The sequence below is a fragment of the Wyeomyia smithii genome, chromosome 3, assembly GCF_029784165.1.
Source record: "Wyeomyia smithii strain HCP4-BCI-WySm-NY-G18 chromosome 3, ASM2978416v1, whole genome shotgun sequence".
NCBI lineage: Eukaryota > Metazoa > Arthropoda > Insecta > Diptera > Culicidae > Wyeomyia > Wyeomyia smithii.
This window is the reverse complement of record NC_073696.1, coordinates 171,784,384-171,799,911: the sequence shown is the minus strand read 5'-3', so window position 1 is coordinate 171,799,911 and position 15,528 is coordinate 171,784,384. Positions and strand designations below refer to the sequence as shown.

The 15,528-nt window shown below is 36.8% G+C and overlaps 1 protein-coding gene across 1 annotated transcript in view; it reads right to left on the bottom strand.

Annotated features, from left to right (window-relative positions):
- The window catches only part of LOC129732978 (ras-like GTP-binding protein RhoL), a 123,441-nt gene extending 110,548 nt beyond the window's left edge, over nt 1-12,893 (bottom strand). The window contains exon 1 of the mRNA XM_055694485.1: nt 12,870-12,893. The gene's annotated coding sequence lies outside the window, so the exon portion shown is untranslated. The remainder of the gene's footprint in view (nt 1-12,869) is intronic.
- Nucleotides 12,894-15,528: the final 2,635 nt, after the last annotated feature.

Below are 15,528 nucleotides of genomic sequence, written 5' to 3'. Positions count from 1 at the left end.
ACTCTACCGGGAAAAACGGGAAAAGCGGGAAAAAGACGGGAATTTCAAATCACCGGGAAAAAAAGTCGGGAAAACCGGCAAATTAGGCTTCACACCGGGAAATTCATCCTTCGGCATATCTTCAGCTTCATTTGTTCAACCATTTCTAAGGAAGCTTCAAGTGAAACCCGTAGTTTTTTATATGATGACCTAATTGGCGTGATTCTGAAGGATATGGAAAAGCTGGTTGTTGTTTCAGCCAAAGTCGACAGCGGTTTTGCGGCTACTCTAACCGGCGTTAAATGAAATCGAATGAGCACATTTGTAGTCTCGTAATAATTGTAAGGCAACGATTTTTGTCGGGTTTTTTAAGAAAATGTGCTTACGTGAATGGATACTTACATTTTCCGTGAGATTTACTTAGTTTTGAATCGGATAGAGAAAACTTTAATTACGCAAAACATCGTGTACGGCGCTATCAGTGTCGCACTGCGCACAATGCGTAATGAAAATACTCGTTAATACTGTTCGACATCGGATTGGATAAAGTTGATAGAGATAAAATTGAAATCTTCAAAATAAATTTTATTTTAGACCAGACCGGAGCTACCTGCTTCCGGGATCAGTAGAAAAAATCAAACTCAATTTTTTATGTGACTTAAAAAACAAGCAACACATTGAACTTTATTACGAGTGTAATTTCAATTAAAGTTTTAGAGTGAATATATAATAAAATTTTTCACAAACTGGGTTGCGTCTGCCACGGCAGGAAAACTCTGAGAATATGTTCCAAAACTGTTAATATGTTGTTATAATGTCGGTTATAATTATTCAAAACTAAATGTTTCACATTCAATTTTCGCGAAAATGTAAAACCGCCGTGTGCCGTTTTTTCGCAGACATTAGAGTCATTTTGACTGCAGTGATATATTTTAAAAGGGTTCTAGTTCTAGCAAGTGAAGTTGAAAAATTGTATCTCAAAAACTTCTATTAACCTCGTCTATAGACGGGTTGTAACAAATTTCTGGACTAAAAAAATATTCATTAGAACAAAAAATTTCAATTTAAATAATGTAAAATTGATGTCATTTGAAAACTTTAAAGATGGAGCAAAAATATTTTAAAATTTTTGGTAGAACTATTTGTTTACAGATTTCAGAATTTTCAAGATGATTTCGTTAGAATGAGCCACTTGCATAGTGTTTTAAAAAAGGAGCTCATATTTATCGAATAACTGACAGTCATTAAATATGGTAAAACAGCTTTTTACGCAGTTTTTGGTGTGGTTTTTCACGCGTCTCTTTTAACGCGGATTACAAAATTTACATAGTTTATCATGCGAAATTTCAGGAAAAGTCACGATTTACTCTGATTATTTTAAATTCTTTTTTCGAATTGTTCATTTAAGGGGCCGGTTGAATTCATTTTACGGACCTTGAAAAAATTACTCTTATATTCCGTTGGCCTCACCTGAAAATATTGTAAGTCCCAGAATGTCGAAGTTTTTCTAAAAAAAATCTCGACATAACAACACTGCCCATAATCACATAATTGTAACATTTGCAAAGTTTGTTGTTCGAGCAAATGACACTTTTATATTTTGACCTTAAATGCTTTGTTCCCAATATATTCTTGCAAATAGACAGTTCAATTAAACTTAGTATCATGAAGAAAGCACTACTTTACACTATGTATACATTGAACATTACTTTTGAGATCAAATTGGTTGAAATGTTTGCAATGATACTTTTAAGCCGTCACTTTCAAGCTACTTTTGGAATATATTACAGGGGAAATGAAGTTTTTCTTGTAATCAACAAGCATGAGCTGAACATCAGAAACAGATCACCGGTGGTTTCAAAGTTTCAAAGGATGCAGATGTAGATTTGGATGGAGACTTTTTTGACAAAAGTTGGAAAAGTTAAGTAGTGTGACAATTATGCGGTTATTTACGCTATGTGACAAAACAACTTGGTATTTTTTACGACTTTTTTCAAACAAACATAGGCATATTTTTTCAAATGTGAAAAGCACATACTATTTTGAGCATTTCCCAATAAAAAGCACGAAATCCATAAAATGTCGAATGTTGCAATTATGCGATTATGGGCAGAACAGATCTCGACGTTTCATACGTTTTTACGACATTTGACATAAAAAAATAGTTTCGACGATTTCATGTGCATTTTTCATTGGTCATTTTTGAGGCTTTCGTTCCCAAAGTCCGCTTGAAATCGATTTTTGCATGAGGGCTTTTTTCGAGAAAACACAACTTTTAATCCCTAAGGCAAAACGATGTTTGATGGTTAAATTTTGGGTTTTAACTCAAGTGCGGGTTGATAGCGAGAAAAAATAAAAGCAAGCTAGAAAGAGCAAGAAGGCGAAGATTGTCAACGCTTTGGAGATAAAAAATGGCGAAAACTGTGCATTGTGGTGTATAGTGTGGCTTCTACGAAGGTATTTGTTAAAGTCGACGAACAGCTAAAAGCGATCAAGGAGAAATAATTTTCATAGTTTCATAACACTATTGCATGGATATAAATAAACATATGTAAATTGATTTTTTTCTCATATAATTTTTTGAATAAAACACCGGGAAAATTTATGGAATATCACCGGGAAAACCGGGAAAAAGCGGGAAATCGAAAATTGAATTTGAGTGGGCACCCTGTTGCTCTTAGTGCATCCGAAACAATGAGATGAGCAACAACGAAAACTCTTAGTAGAAAAAAAAAACGCCAAAAGGGTACACGCGGTAAAAGAAGATGGCAAAAAACTACAAAAGTCGTATCGTTAGTAGATAGATCACCTGTTGTGTATGAAAACTCGTTGAAAATGATTGATAAACCAGAAAACGCAAACAAAACAAAATCTCCATAAAAATAGCCAAAAAAGGGCCTAAAAAGCTTATTATAATTTTATGTTGGATCGATTTTTCAGGCTTGATTTTTACATGAAGCGTTTGTATTAATTTTGATTAATCGATTCAATCGAATAGATTTTTTTCAGGATTACCCATTACTAAAAATGGTAACTGCCAAAAAGTTGCGCAATACGAAGGCGTTTAATACCACACTGGATGGTATGATGGTGTTGAACGCATTTGTATTGTGGTATTCACTTTTTGAATGTGCTTTCATATTATTTTCGCTACTTGACTACATAGTAGTAAAAATGTACCCACATTTTTTTTTGGTAATTTTATGATAGTTATTGGCATTTTTGATAATTTTTATGATAGTTATTGGCATGTATTGATGCTGGCTTTCATGCAGGGCTGCCAGGGCCGGATTTAGGCGCTGGGGGCCCGGGGCAGTTGTTGTTTCAGTTAAAAGGATTGCCACTTACAATACTAGAGCAACCGGTCGAATAACGTTTGTTTTTCACGCTTGTCGATCAGGACTGCATCCAAATTGCGATCTTTCGAATATACCTAAGGCTGTCAAAAGTTTTCTTTCAGGAATTCTACACAACCTTTTTACGGTTTCAGCTCTGCTTCCATGAAGCTAGTCATTAACAGGGGTCTGACGTTTAATGAGTATCCCGTATCCAAAATCTTAATGTGATATGGCGTCATTTGTTCAGTAAACAACTTGAAAACCATGATTTTTCTCGACCACAGTGCAGTTCTAACATTAAGATATATTACCTTGTTACCGGTGTTACCAAAATTATCACAATAATGATTGTCATTACTGGCAAATTTTGTCGTGTTTTGCGGTGTCAGTGATACCGCAACGTCAGTGGTACCACAATGTCAGTGGTACCGCTATAAAATTTGGTAACGCGACTTTTATATCGGATTTTATAGCATAGCCCTGGTCATTAAGTTTGAATGTGATTTGAAATGCCGCATGATAGGCATGCATTCCAGCAATATATCCAGATCCAGCAAACCAGAAATATATCCAGATCCAATAAACCGACAAAACCAAGTTCAACAGTAACGTATAGAAATCTATGATTCTCAAGCTCGGTAATGCATATTACCAATATTACCGAACTATCACGGTTTAATTTCAACTCACTGAGAAATGAGCAAACAATATTGAAAACCATGGTTCAGCAACGCTATGTAACGAAATGTGGTTGTTTACAATTTTATCGTGATTTCGGTTATTTTTTGTCGAAATTTCAGTTGCGTTGAACTGAGATTCAAGAAAAAATGAGACAGCTGTCATTTTTTCAACCCATTCCCGGCTAATGTTCGGCATCGAAACGAAAAATTGGGTCCGAGTTCCGGTCAAAAAGCTAAATGAGCTCGTTCCGGTCGTTTTAGGTCCGTTCCGGTAGGCTCTGTTTCGATTCCTGTCCGGAGTCTGGTCCGAAGTTCGACCCGGACACTTGGAAAAAGTTGCTAGTTTTTTTTTGAGATCGTTAATTCAGTGAAGGAAGAAGGTGTGGTCCCCGTGGCTCTGTGGTTAGCGATGTCGGTCGGCTAGCTCTCCCACACGGTTGTGATATCGGGTTCGATTCCCGATCGAGTCGAGGATCTTTTCGAGCTGGAAATTTTCTCGACTCAGCACTGGGGCACGGTGTATCGTTGTACTTATCCTACACATGCAAAATGTGCCAAAAACAAAATCGATAACGAATTCTCTCAACTAATAAACTAGTCGATCGAGACCGCTATTTGCCCCCAGGCTAGCGTGCGATATTGTTGTTAATTTAGTGAAGGAAATAATTATAGAGTCTTTTACGCATGTTGGAAAGTGCTTAATTATACCAGGTGATGGTCTCTCGTGCCTACTGTTTAATATTGCCCTGTAAGCAGGCCCGGATTTGAGGAGGGGGGGGGGGCAAAGGGGGCAAATGCCCCGGGCCTCCCGATTGAAGGGGCCCCCCTAGTCCAAGGGCGACCTTTTTTTTGCTCGTCACCTTCCTGAACGTTACCTCTAAATGTTTTAAGAAAAGGGGGCCTCACAAACAAATTTGCACCGGGCCCCAGCGTCTAAATACGGCCCTGCCTGGAAGCTGTCATTAGAAGAGTGGGGATCAACATCTTGCAACCTTGCTTGTATTGTTATTGTGTTTATTTTTGTGTCCATGGTTTTGCTGTTAATTTGATTGTATTACAGCTTTCATACTCGTATGAATTAGTTTGTTGACTTGCTGCGAAATCATTTTTTGTGAAAATAGTAAAGTGTAGTGTATTACCTATTTTTGAAGTGAACTTGATTAGAGTGGACGGGAAACTACCGTTTCTGGAATCAATAATACCCACCACTTCTAGTCATTCCTTCCAGCAATAAATTGTATCCTTCCACCGTATGATACATCGGATGGAAACCCTACCCGTCAGTTAAATAGCCAGAGAAAAGGAATTGGAATACATTTTCGAAGTTGCAAGAGTAAATGGTTATAATGAGGGCACCATTCAAGCCATTATAAACAAAATAAAGCGAGTTCAATTTAGAGAATCTTTCACAACACTCACCCCAACTACAGAAGACCTGAAAAGAATAGCTGATGAATATGATGGGGCCTTAACACGTCAACTTCACTCAAAATCCAGAAGATTTGGCATGGATATCGTCTTAATGGTTTCGCAGTATTGTTTCAATTTTACAAAAAAAAATTATCGGTATTTCAGCAAAATTGTTCCATTTGAGGAGTCGTCTATAAACTACGCGTGTTCAGCAACCAAAAATTATGTAAATATTATGTTTTGTCGCATTTATCGAAACTTGTTTTGCTTGACCAGCCTTTGTATGAAGTTACCCCAATGTGATTCGGTGTCTCCGCAGGCGATACCACTCTCTGCGCGGTTGGTTTTTGCTTCCGGAAAAACGGCTACGAGAAACAGAATTTGTATTAGATTATGGAGAGTTTCGAATTTAAAAATTACAAACATTACCTTTCGCTAATCGCTAAAGATGCTACATCCACAACTTTCTTTCTTGACAGCACTGGAGAGCGTAGTATATGAAAAAGTAGATTTTTTCCAAAACTAGGTAAAACAAAACCTCTCGAACAGCGAAATTTTCTGATGGACCTAATTTTGACAGATAGTAGTACATATTATCATCTTCAATATGTAAAATAATAGATTTTTTAAAAGGTACTTTTTGAGATGTTTTTTCACAATGTATATATTTTTTCTAGAACCGCTATTTTATTACCTAGAACTTTGCTGAAGACACCATTTCAATCAAACAAGTCGGTTTTCTGATATAGAAATTTTTATCTATATCAGTCACCATTTTGAAGCAGCAGTCGCGAGTCTACATGAAGGACTGGTATCTTAAAAGGATTACTTTATCAAAAAGGAACAACTGTGAAAAGTTTCAGCGAAATCGGAAATGGTCGATCAGGATCGATGTGCGAAGTAGCATGGAATGACTCCCTTCCGAAAAAATATTTACATAAAAAATAAATTACGGGTGCGATGTACGGTTTTGCATGGCCGTTAATCGTTAGGTGTAGCATTTGCCATAATGGTGAGCGCCATGTCATCTCTTTCATCTACTCTCTAACAAGTGTCATTCTTCTCATTAATCTGTATCTTCACGTCTTAACAGCCGAAATAAAGGAATCCGTAAGTGCGGAAGAAAGCCATTTAGTGGGAAAACGAAGGGGGATGCCACATACAAGTCTATTTGTAAAACAGAATTCAACAATTTCTATGCAAACATTTTTATGTGCAGATAATAGATTTATGCGAAAATTTCAAAATTTGATTATGATGGAAGATATTCAGTAAAATATAAGCAATAATGTCCCACTTCTGCACAAAGCACACATTAAAATATGTTCGATACATAAAATCACTGTTTTGTAAATGTAAATTCAAATCGACTTCTTAAACTGTTCGCGTGTTATTTTCGACCATTTCGAAGGTAACAAACCAATCCACTTCATTTCCCAACTCATAGCAGAATTAAATTGTGTCCCACGTTGGAGCCCTAACCATGAGTTGAATATAAACCGTGATGAAGTACAACTGAGTTTCTGGATGTTTCCGAATTATAATACAGTGTTGGAAATAAAAAAGTAAACAGTATTGCGTAGCATAAATTTCTCTTTGGTACAGTAAAATCTCTGGGATTTCAACCCTTGTAAATCAAATCCAAGTCATGCAATTCAAAAGCCATCTAAAAAACATTTATTCAAATTATTTTTTTAATTTATTCATGTCAATTCATCTTGGTTTCCAACTTTATTGATTTAACCGAGGAAATAAAAAAATAAACAATTCTAAAAATAAATAATTTTATATGAACCGAAGCTCGTGGATTATATCTCTCAATATTTAGTATGTCCTCCATGATTCTCAATTACTGCCATGAGTCGTTTGGGCATACTTTCCACTAGGTTGTACAACATTTGTTGAGGAACTGTATCCCACGCTGCCTGGATACCCTGCCAGAAATTATTGAAATTTGTCCGTGAATCCAAAGGTATTTTGTCATCCAGTATTTTCCAGAGATGCTCAATGGAGATGCAATCTGGAGACTGGGGTGGCCACTCAAGCATTTTGATCTTTTTAGTCTGGAAATAGCGCTTCGCAACCTTCGAAGTGTGCTTGGGGTCATTGTCCTGCTGGAAAACATAGCCTTTCATATTCATTTTTTTAAGTGATGGCTTCAAATTTTCCTCCAAGATCCTTACGTAGGATTCACCAGTCATTTTGCCATCAATATTGACAATATTTCCAACTCCATTCCAAGAAAAACATCCCCACACAAGCAGTGACCCTCCTCCGTGTTTGACTGTCGCTTGAGTAAATCTAGATTGCAGACGCTTCGACTTCAGGCAACGCGTTCGCTGACGTCTTTTAATGTTTTTCAGCTCGAACTTACTTTCATAGGTCCAAACTATCTTCTTCCAGAAGTCAGAAGGGCGAGTAGCATACTTCTTCGCGAACTCCAGGCGCTTTTTGATGTTGACTTTTCTTAATAGTGGCTTTCTCTTCTTCAAGTAGCTATGTAGCCCAGTTTCACGAAGGCGGTTGCTCACAGTTCTACTACTAATGTGAAGATTCAACTCTTCTTTGATTGTTCGACAAGATTTATCAGGATCTGATCGAACCAATCGGCGTATAATTCGATCTGTGTGAGTTGATGTTTTACGAGGCCTTCCACTTCCAGATTTCCGCTCTACTGTTCCTAGCATATTATATTTTTGCATGATTTTTGAAACCGCTCCAATAGAAATATCACATTTTTAAGCGGTAGTTAATATTTTTTCCACGTCCGAAACAATAAGTTTTTGAATTTCCGCGGATTTTTGACCCATGACCTAAAAATTTAATCAATATACTTATTGGTTCACAAATCAATATAGCTCACGGATGTTTGATATGTTTACCTCTTCTATAATCTTACACGATATCAAATACAATAAACGACAACAAAAACAGAAGATTTGGTGGAAAAATATGACGATATTCACTTTCACGTGCTTGTTTACTTTTTATTTTCCTATTGTAAATTTACAACGCTTCGCACAAGCTTCACCATCACTTAAGTATGCGTGAAAACGTTGCATGGTTGTGTTTGTTCGGGTAAGGTATTCCGAATAATTTCTTAGGGATGATCAAATCCGATTTAATGTTGTTTACATTTGATTTATCATCATTGTTATCAAGATATGCATGTTGTTTACTTTTTTATTTCCAACACTGTAGCTTCGTTCATGCCGTTAGAAGTGATTATTACTGAATGCATCAGATGCATTTGAACAAAATATTTATTAATAAATAAATAAATTATAAATAAATAATTTAACACTACATGTTTTTGTGACATGACTTTGGTCAAACTTATGTTACCGTTTAGGCTGTCTAATAATTATGAAACATGTACTTAGGAGGATACAAAAGCATTTTTCCTATGAAAGCAATACAACTCTGGCTTCATTTTAAGCTTCAGGCTTTCTTGAACCCCTTTGATGGAATGCGTATAAAGTTTTTATTGATAATAAAATATTTTTGACAGACCAAAGTGTACTCACTCACTATTACCCGGATGACCAACGAAGTGAAATGAACACGTTCTACGTAGCTTAAATGCATGCCACTGGTAATAGCAGAGTTTTCGTGCACGTATTCCTATATAAAAAAAAGTTTATTAGCAATATTTTTCCTTTATGAAAACTGACCCTTTTCAAGAATTTTTAGACTTTCTTCTATGTTCTATCCTCATGACCATTCAGCTTAATAATTCATTCATATATCTAAAAGTTTACGAACACTTGATATAGTTGTGTAATAGATAATAACGTTCACATAAAACGAGAATAAATAGGAAGGTATTCATTAGCGAAATGTATTGCTTGTAGGACATTTATGGTTGCTGTTTATATTCGTCATATATTTTAGGATTGACCCCTTTATGTTTGTACCATTAATGCTAGAATATTTTCTTTCTTCAAAGGATGGCATTCAACTTCTAGTATATTCAAAATATTTCAACACAAAACCTTGAATTTGTATGTTGTTGTTATTTTTTCGGATCTGCTTTCAACAGCAATTATTATTTTGTTTATTTTTTTTCGGATTTTCCGGAAATAACAATTTTGCGCAGCAGGACGGGCAAATGATAATTTTACAGCCTCAAGTTTTTTTGATTCACTATCGAGAGATGAATAACCTGTTCATTTATTAACCAAAACGAAAAAGCACCTGTCAATTGCACAGTAAAAAAATTGCTATTAAGATACTACTAGAGATACTCAGAGAGAGAGAGAGAGAGAGAGAGAGAGAGAGGGGATAATCGATGAAAAAACCGCCAATTTGGTAACTAGGTTTTGACATGTCAGAGGTGCCAGATCTCTTCTCAAAGCGCAATGCTGACTAACTTTTTCATTCGGCTCGAATAACCGGTGGTGACGATGGAAGTCCTGGGAAATAATAAAGTGCATCGCACCGTGAAGCTGTTGAATTTTATGTTTATGTTTAATTTCATACATTTTTACCACAATTGATCATTATTTTGTTGACCATTCAAAAGGTTTGTAAACCACTAGTCAAATGAAAACATGAAAAACGTGTGAAATTAAATATATTCTTTATTGTACCTTATTGCAATACCTCTCAATCAGGGCCGGCGTCACATTATTTTCCCGAGTGGGTAGTAAGGAATAGGGAAGGTTCATGGGTGACAAAGGCGTAGCCGGGGGAGGGGGTGACCTTCTGATACCTGAACAAAATTTTACGAAAAGTCGATAGTTCATCAACAATAGGGTGCCAATGGAATGTTTAAGAGAAATTAGAATTTTGAATTTCGTTCAGTAGTCATGTTTCCCATTAATTTCCCATCGAAGGCAATTATATAGGCTCATCTGCAAAAGTAATTCCAAGCTCTTGCGATTGGCTTTCTGAGAGTTTACCGGAACATTCGCCATGGTGGACATGCGTGTAGGCATGTTTTTGAGTTCTTTCTTCGTTCTAATTATCAATTCCTCCTCAACTTTCGCGTCAAGATTGTTGAGGTAGGTCTCAAGTTTCTAGTTTGTCCAGAAACTCTGGATGGGATGCAGCTCGGGAACGTTGGGTGAGTTGGCCGACCTGGGTACCGCATCGATTTTCAGCCGCTCCATCTCCTCCAACGATTGCTTCGAGTGGTGGGCTGACACCAGATCGGGCCAGAGCACCGCGTCTTCGCCCCTACGGTATTTTTTAATAAACGACGCAACTTCCGGCAGGCACTTCGTACTATAAATTTCCCCGTTCACGGCCAGTACGAAGCTTCTCGCTGACTGTCAGCCACAGCAGCACCTTCTTTGGGAACTTGGTGTGTGAAATGAATTTCACCTCAGAGGTCACTTCCTTCGTGGGGAAAGTAAAATATGGAGTGCCCTGCCAGTTGTTGTCATCCAGGGTGAGATAGGTCTCGGCGTGAACCACCATCATCACGTCGCGATTGGCCGGGAAAGTCGACTCGACCATCGAGCAACTCCGAAACCAATGAACGGGACTTTCGCTTTCTGATGTCCATGTTCGCCAGGTACTTTTCCACTGTTTGGCCGGTTGAACCGGCCTCCCGATTAAGCGTACGCAGCGATGCAGCCACTTCCCCCTCGGTTTTCCTCTTCAGCATTCTTTGGAGCTTCTTGTCGCTCAGGGTCGTCGGCCGTCCGGAACCGGTCTTTCTTTCGATGCTCTGATTGTAGTTCAGCAGTGCCAAGATGTAGGTACCGGAACAAGCGTAACCGGCGTCCCTTTTCCGTACGATATCTGTTTTCGACGCGACGGGGTAACGTTCTTTGATCGCGCACACTTCTGAACGAAGTAGCTCCACTGTTTTCGCCATTAAGGTTAGAGTTTGAGTCAATTTTTTTCTGCTGACTCATAGGTTACTATGATTGATGCTTCATGGGTAGTTTCGTCAGTGCGTGTAAAGGTAAACTCATGAAATATCGGCCTTTTTTGAGCATTTTTTTCAATGCTAACGTTAGGACTCAACAATTTTGTCTTCTCTAAAAAGGTTTTCATCCAAAATTTGAGCTTAATCGAACTTCTGAGAGGGTTTCAACCTAAAAATACACAAGAGAACTACTCTTGAAGTTTCAGAAATCGATTTTTGCATTTAGAAAATCTCTTTGAAATGCATAGAATATCGAGAACTGATGTTATTTCATATAAATTTGTTTTAAAAACAAAAATTAAATTTCAGGGACATGGAAACTTTTGCAGTGGGAGACTCGAGCTACACCAGAACACACAAGAGACACTCCCAGCTCGAACATTTCCTTTATCGATCGAAAAACTGTAACTTTGACCGCTTTGAGGCTCTACTTCCCAAAATCCGATTGAGCTCAAATTTGGCATGGCAAACTTTTACGAGAAAACAAAACTTTAGAACTCTATCGTAAATGAAATTCAGAACTCTATCGTAAATGAAACAAAAAAAACTCCTTTTCCCTGAGTACCGTTACAACTGTACATAAGTCTGTAGATTTATAGCCTCTCGGTCAACGATATCCATCAAAAAATCTGTCGCTCGCAACAGTAGTTTTTTTTTATTTTGTTCAATAGTTCCGTGTGGGTAGGTACCCACATGGATATTTTCCGAGTGGGTACTACTACCCATATTACCTACATGAAACGCCGGCCCTGCTCTCAATGTGTTTCCTTTCTTGTTCTTTTGGCTCGGATTTAGACATGCTCGTTTGGCTCACAACATTCTCTCCGAATATCTCTTCCTCTGATTATTGCTAGATACCACTATTCAAACAACAACAGAGTGCTATTGAAAAATGAAAACTAATAAAAACACCCCTGCAGTCAAAGTCATGGTTACCACCTGCTGCCGGTGCTGCCTTTTCGAGTTCCTTATGTGACCTATAACAAGTGTGTAACTTTTCAGATCGATCGGTGGAACTATATTTTTGCGCCCGATTTTTAAAGTTTCCATACGATTTTATATGAGAAACTACACATTTTTAAAACTTATTCTCTAGAGATATCCAGTTGAGTCGTAAAAGTATATCATTACATGATATTTATAGGAAATTTTCCTGGGAACATTCTTTCAGTTTAGCATGAAAACCTTTTTATACAAGCATCGTAGCGCCTTACGGCCTTCAGAAGAGTTTTTCCCAGGGAAATTTCCCGAAAAGTACATGGGAGCAAAAAAATAACACCATCAAAATTTCCTATAAATATCATGTATCGATATATTTTTACCCAAGTAACACACAAAACATGTTAGAAAATAGATTATAACGAAAGTAGTCATATAAGTGTACTACAAGCGCAATTAAAAACTTGTGTTATTATATTGTGTTTGAAGTTGTTTTTCATCAGTAATACAACCGCATTTCGAAAACAAGCTCATTTTTCTGGTTTTGGAGATGTTTTTAATAACATGAGTTTCAAGAATAACAATCACTATCACTTGGTCTTTTCGTAAGACATTACACCATCTAATAACAACATTACGTACCTGTAAAATGCTTTTCCTTAGTACAACAGTCGTAGCATTCAACACTCAACTTAAAAATACTTGATCAAATTAATATTTAAATTATATGAACGATTTCTATATTTATTCGAAGCGGGTCAAAACGTGCCATCAAATAATAAACAAGACGCTTGCAGTGTAACCAATATCACTTCAGTTTTTCGTTATTGTATATTTAACAACGGTTTCTAGTTTTGTTAGATTTTATATCCAGATAACATTGAAACTATGCGAAAAGAATTTTAATATTCAAGCAAAAGAAACAACTCTTTTTGAAAGGTGGAAAATTATTTTTTGTCATCAATTTATAATCAATTAAAACTGCCACTGATAAAAGCTATTGTCGATCTAGTTGCACTGCGCCGACACAACACATTTGCACATGCACTGGTTAACAGTTGTCATAGCAACAGATTTGCGCATTGCCGTATTACTACTCGAGATGTACCGTACTGCATCAAATTTCGAACACTTAAGCTATGATGTAACTTCTTGCACTAAAAAATCAACGAAAAATAAATGTTTTCGACGATGTTAAAGGTTTAACATGTTGGTTAATTTATTTTTGTTACAATTAAGTGGTATTTATATAGATTCGAACAAGTTTTGTTTATTAAATTAACGAGAATTCAGACCTAGGTTTTGATTCAAATTCCGAACACTTTCATGTAATCACTAAGAGATGGATAGGCAAACCGTCTCAACACTGACTGTCACATTTTTCAACGCCTGCTGGTTCCCTGGAAGTGGTCTCGCAATGAAGATATACATCACTGGGTGAAGGACATTCCAAGGAATAAAATGGTATATAATAGTCATACTTTTGATTACTCTAGCTATAATAAAGTGATTTTTATTCCGAAGTGTTCGAAGTTTGAGACTGTTTTAAGTTTGAGTCAAAACGGTATTTTGCCACTTAATTCTATCAAGTTGACTGCCTTCATGCTGTTATCGGTGCTTGTTCTATTGGCCTTCATGTTTTGCGCTTTTCTGGTGATAGAGATGTCATGGAATAGGTAACGTCAACTATTCTATACCAACGTGTGTTACTTGGGTAGGAGCCAACTCAACATCTCTAGAGAATAAAATTTGAAAAAGTTTATTTTCTCATATAAAATCGTATGAAAACTTTAAAAATCAGGCGCAAAAATATAGTTCCACCGATCGATCTGAAAAATTACACAGTTTTTATAGGACCCATAAGGAACACGAAAAGTGCATGAGAGCAAAAAAATAACACCATCGCTTTTTTCTTATATAACCGTGTCCCAGTCTAGTATTTATGTAATTTGTTTTAACAAACAATTACTCCAAACCAATTTATATAAATTTATGAATACTTTCAAACTTTATTTTCAAACGCCAGTGCACAGTGGTCCAATAAGGCAAAAAGTGGAACTTAATTTCATAGCGCCTTTCAATTTCATCTTAGCTTAATAGTGTCTTCGGAGCACTTGTTTGTAAGAATGACCCGCATAATTGCAAATTGTCAAAAAATATGAAAAGTTTACTATACTAAAAATAAAAAAAAATATTTTTTTTGTGTTAAGAGATAGAAGAGCATATACTAACTTTTTTGTGTTAACAGATAGATGAATGGTTTATTAGGCAAAGTGTTAGAACGTGCAAAAATATGAAACTTTGCTGAACAAACAAAATCCCTTTTTTAATTGGGAACAGAGTTACAGAGTATTTCATGTAAAAGTTACTTAAAAGTTAGTTTTTTGTACTTAACTTTTGTTAGTTACATTTTACAAGAAAACGTTGTCTGGCATACAAAACACACGTTTTTATTGGAGACCACACATCTTCAGAACTTCTCCTTACAAAGGTACCGAGCCGTACCGAAAAAAGATAGGATTTTCATTTGTTCAACAAAGTTTCATATTTTTGAATCTTCTACAGCTTTGCTGAATAAACTATTCTTCATCTCTTAACACAAAAAAGTTATTTTTTTATTTTTAGTATAGTGAACTTTTCATATTTTTTGACAATTTGCAATTATGCGGGTCATTCATACAAACACCGCTAAGATAGGCAGGTTGCGGTGGACTGGGCATGTTGTAAGGATGTTAGACGGCAGCCCGGTAAAGATGGTTCTTGAAACCAATCCGTCAGGGACGAGACGGAGAGGTGCACAGCGGGCAAAGTGGATCGATCAGGTGGAAGACGACCTGCGAACCCTACGCAGACTGCTGAGCTGGCGAACTGCAGCCATGAACCGAGTGGAATGGAGACGACTCTTACGTACAGCAAAGGCCACACCACGGCTTGGGACTGTTTGGTAAGGTAAGGTCATACAAACAGTTGCTCCGAAGACACTATTAAGCTAGGATGAAGTTGAAAGGCGCTATGGAATTAAGTTCCACTTTTTGCCTTATTGGATCACTGTGCAGTGTCATGATGAGTTTCACACACTTTTAAAGCAAAACCTTGGTGCTACATTCCGATTCAGAACTCGACCTTCTATTTATTATACACAGACTTCGTGGTTTAGTGACACTAACAGTCTCTCCCGAGCCGAGACTCGAACCTACGACAACTGGCTTGTGAAGCCAGTATCGTACCTAGAGACTAGCTCTAAAGTGTAGTTCTTTAATTTTCGAAAGCCTAGAATGTATTTTTCATGTTATGATTTTAA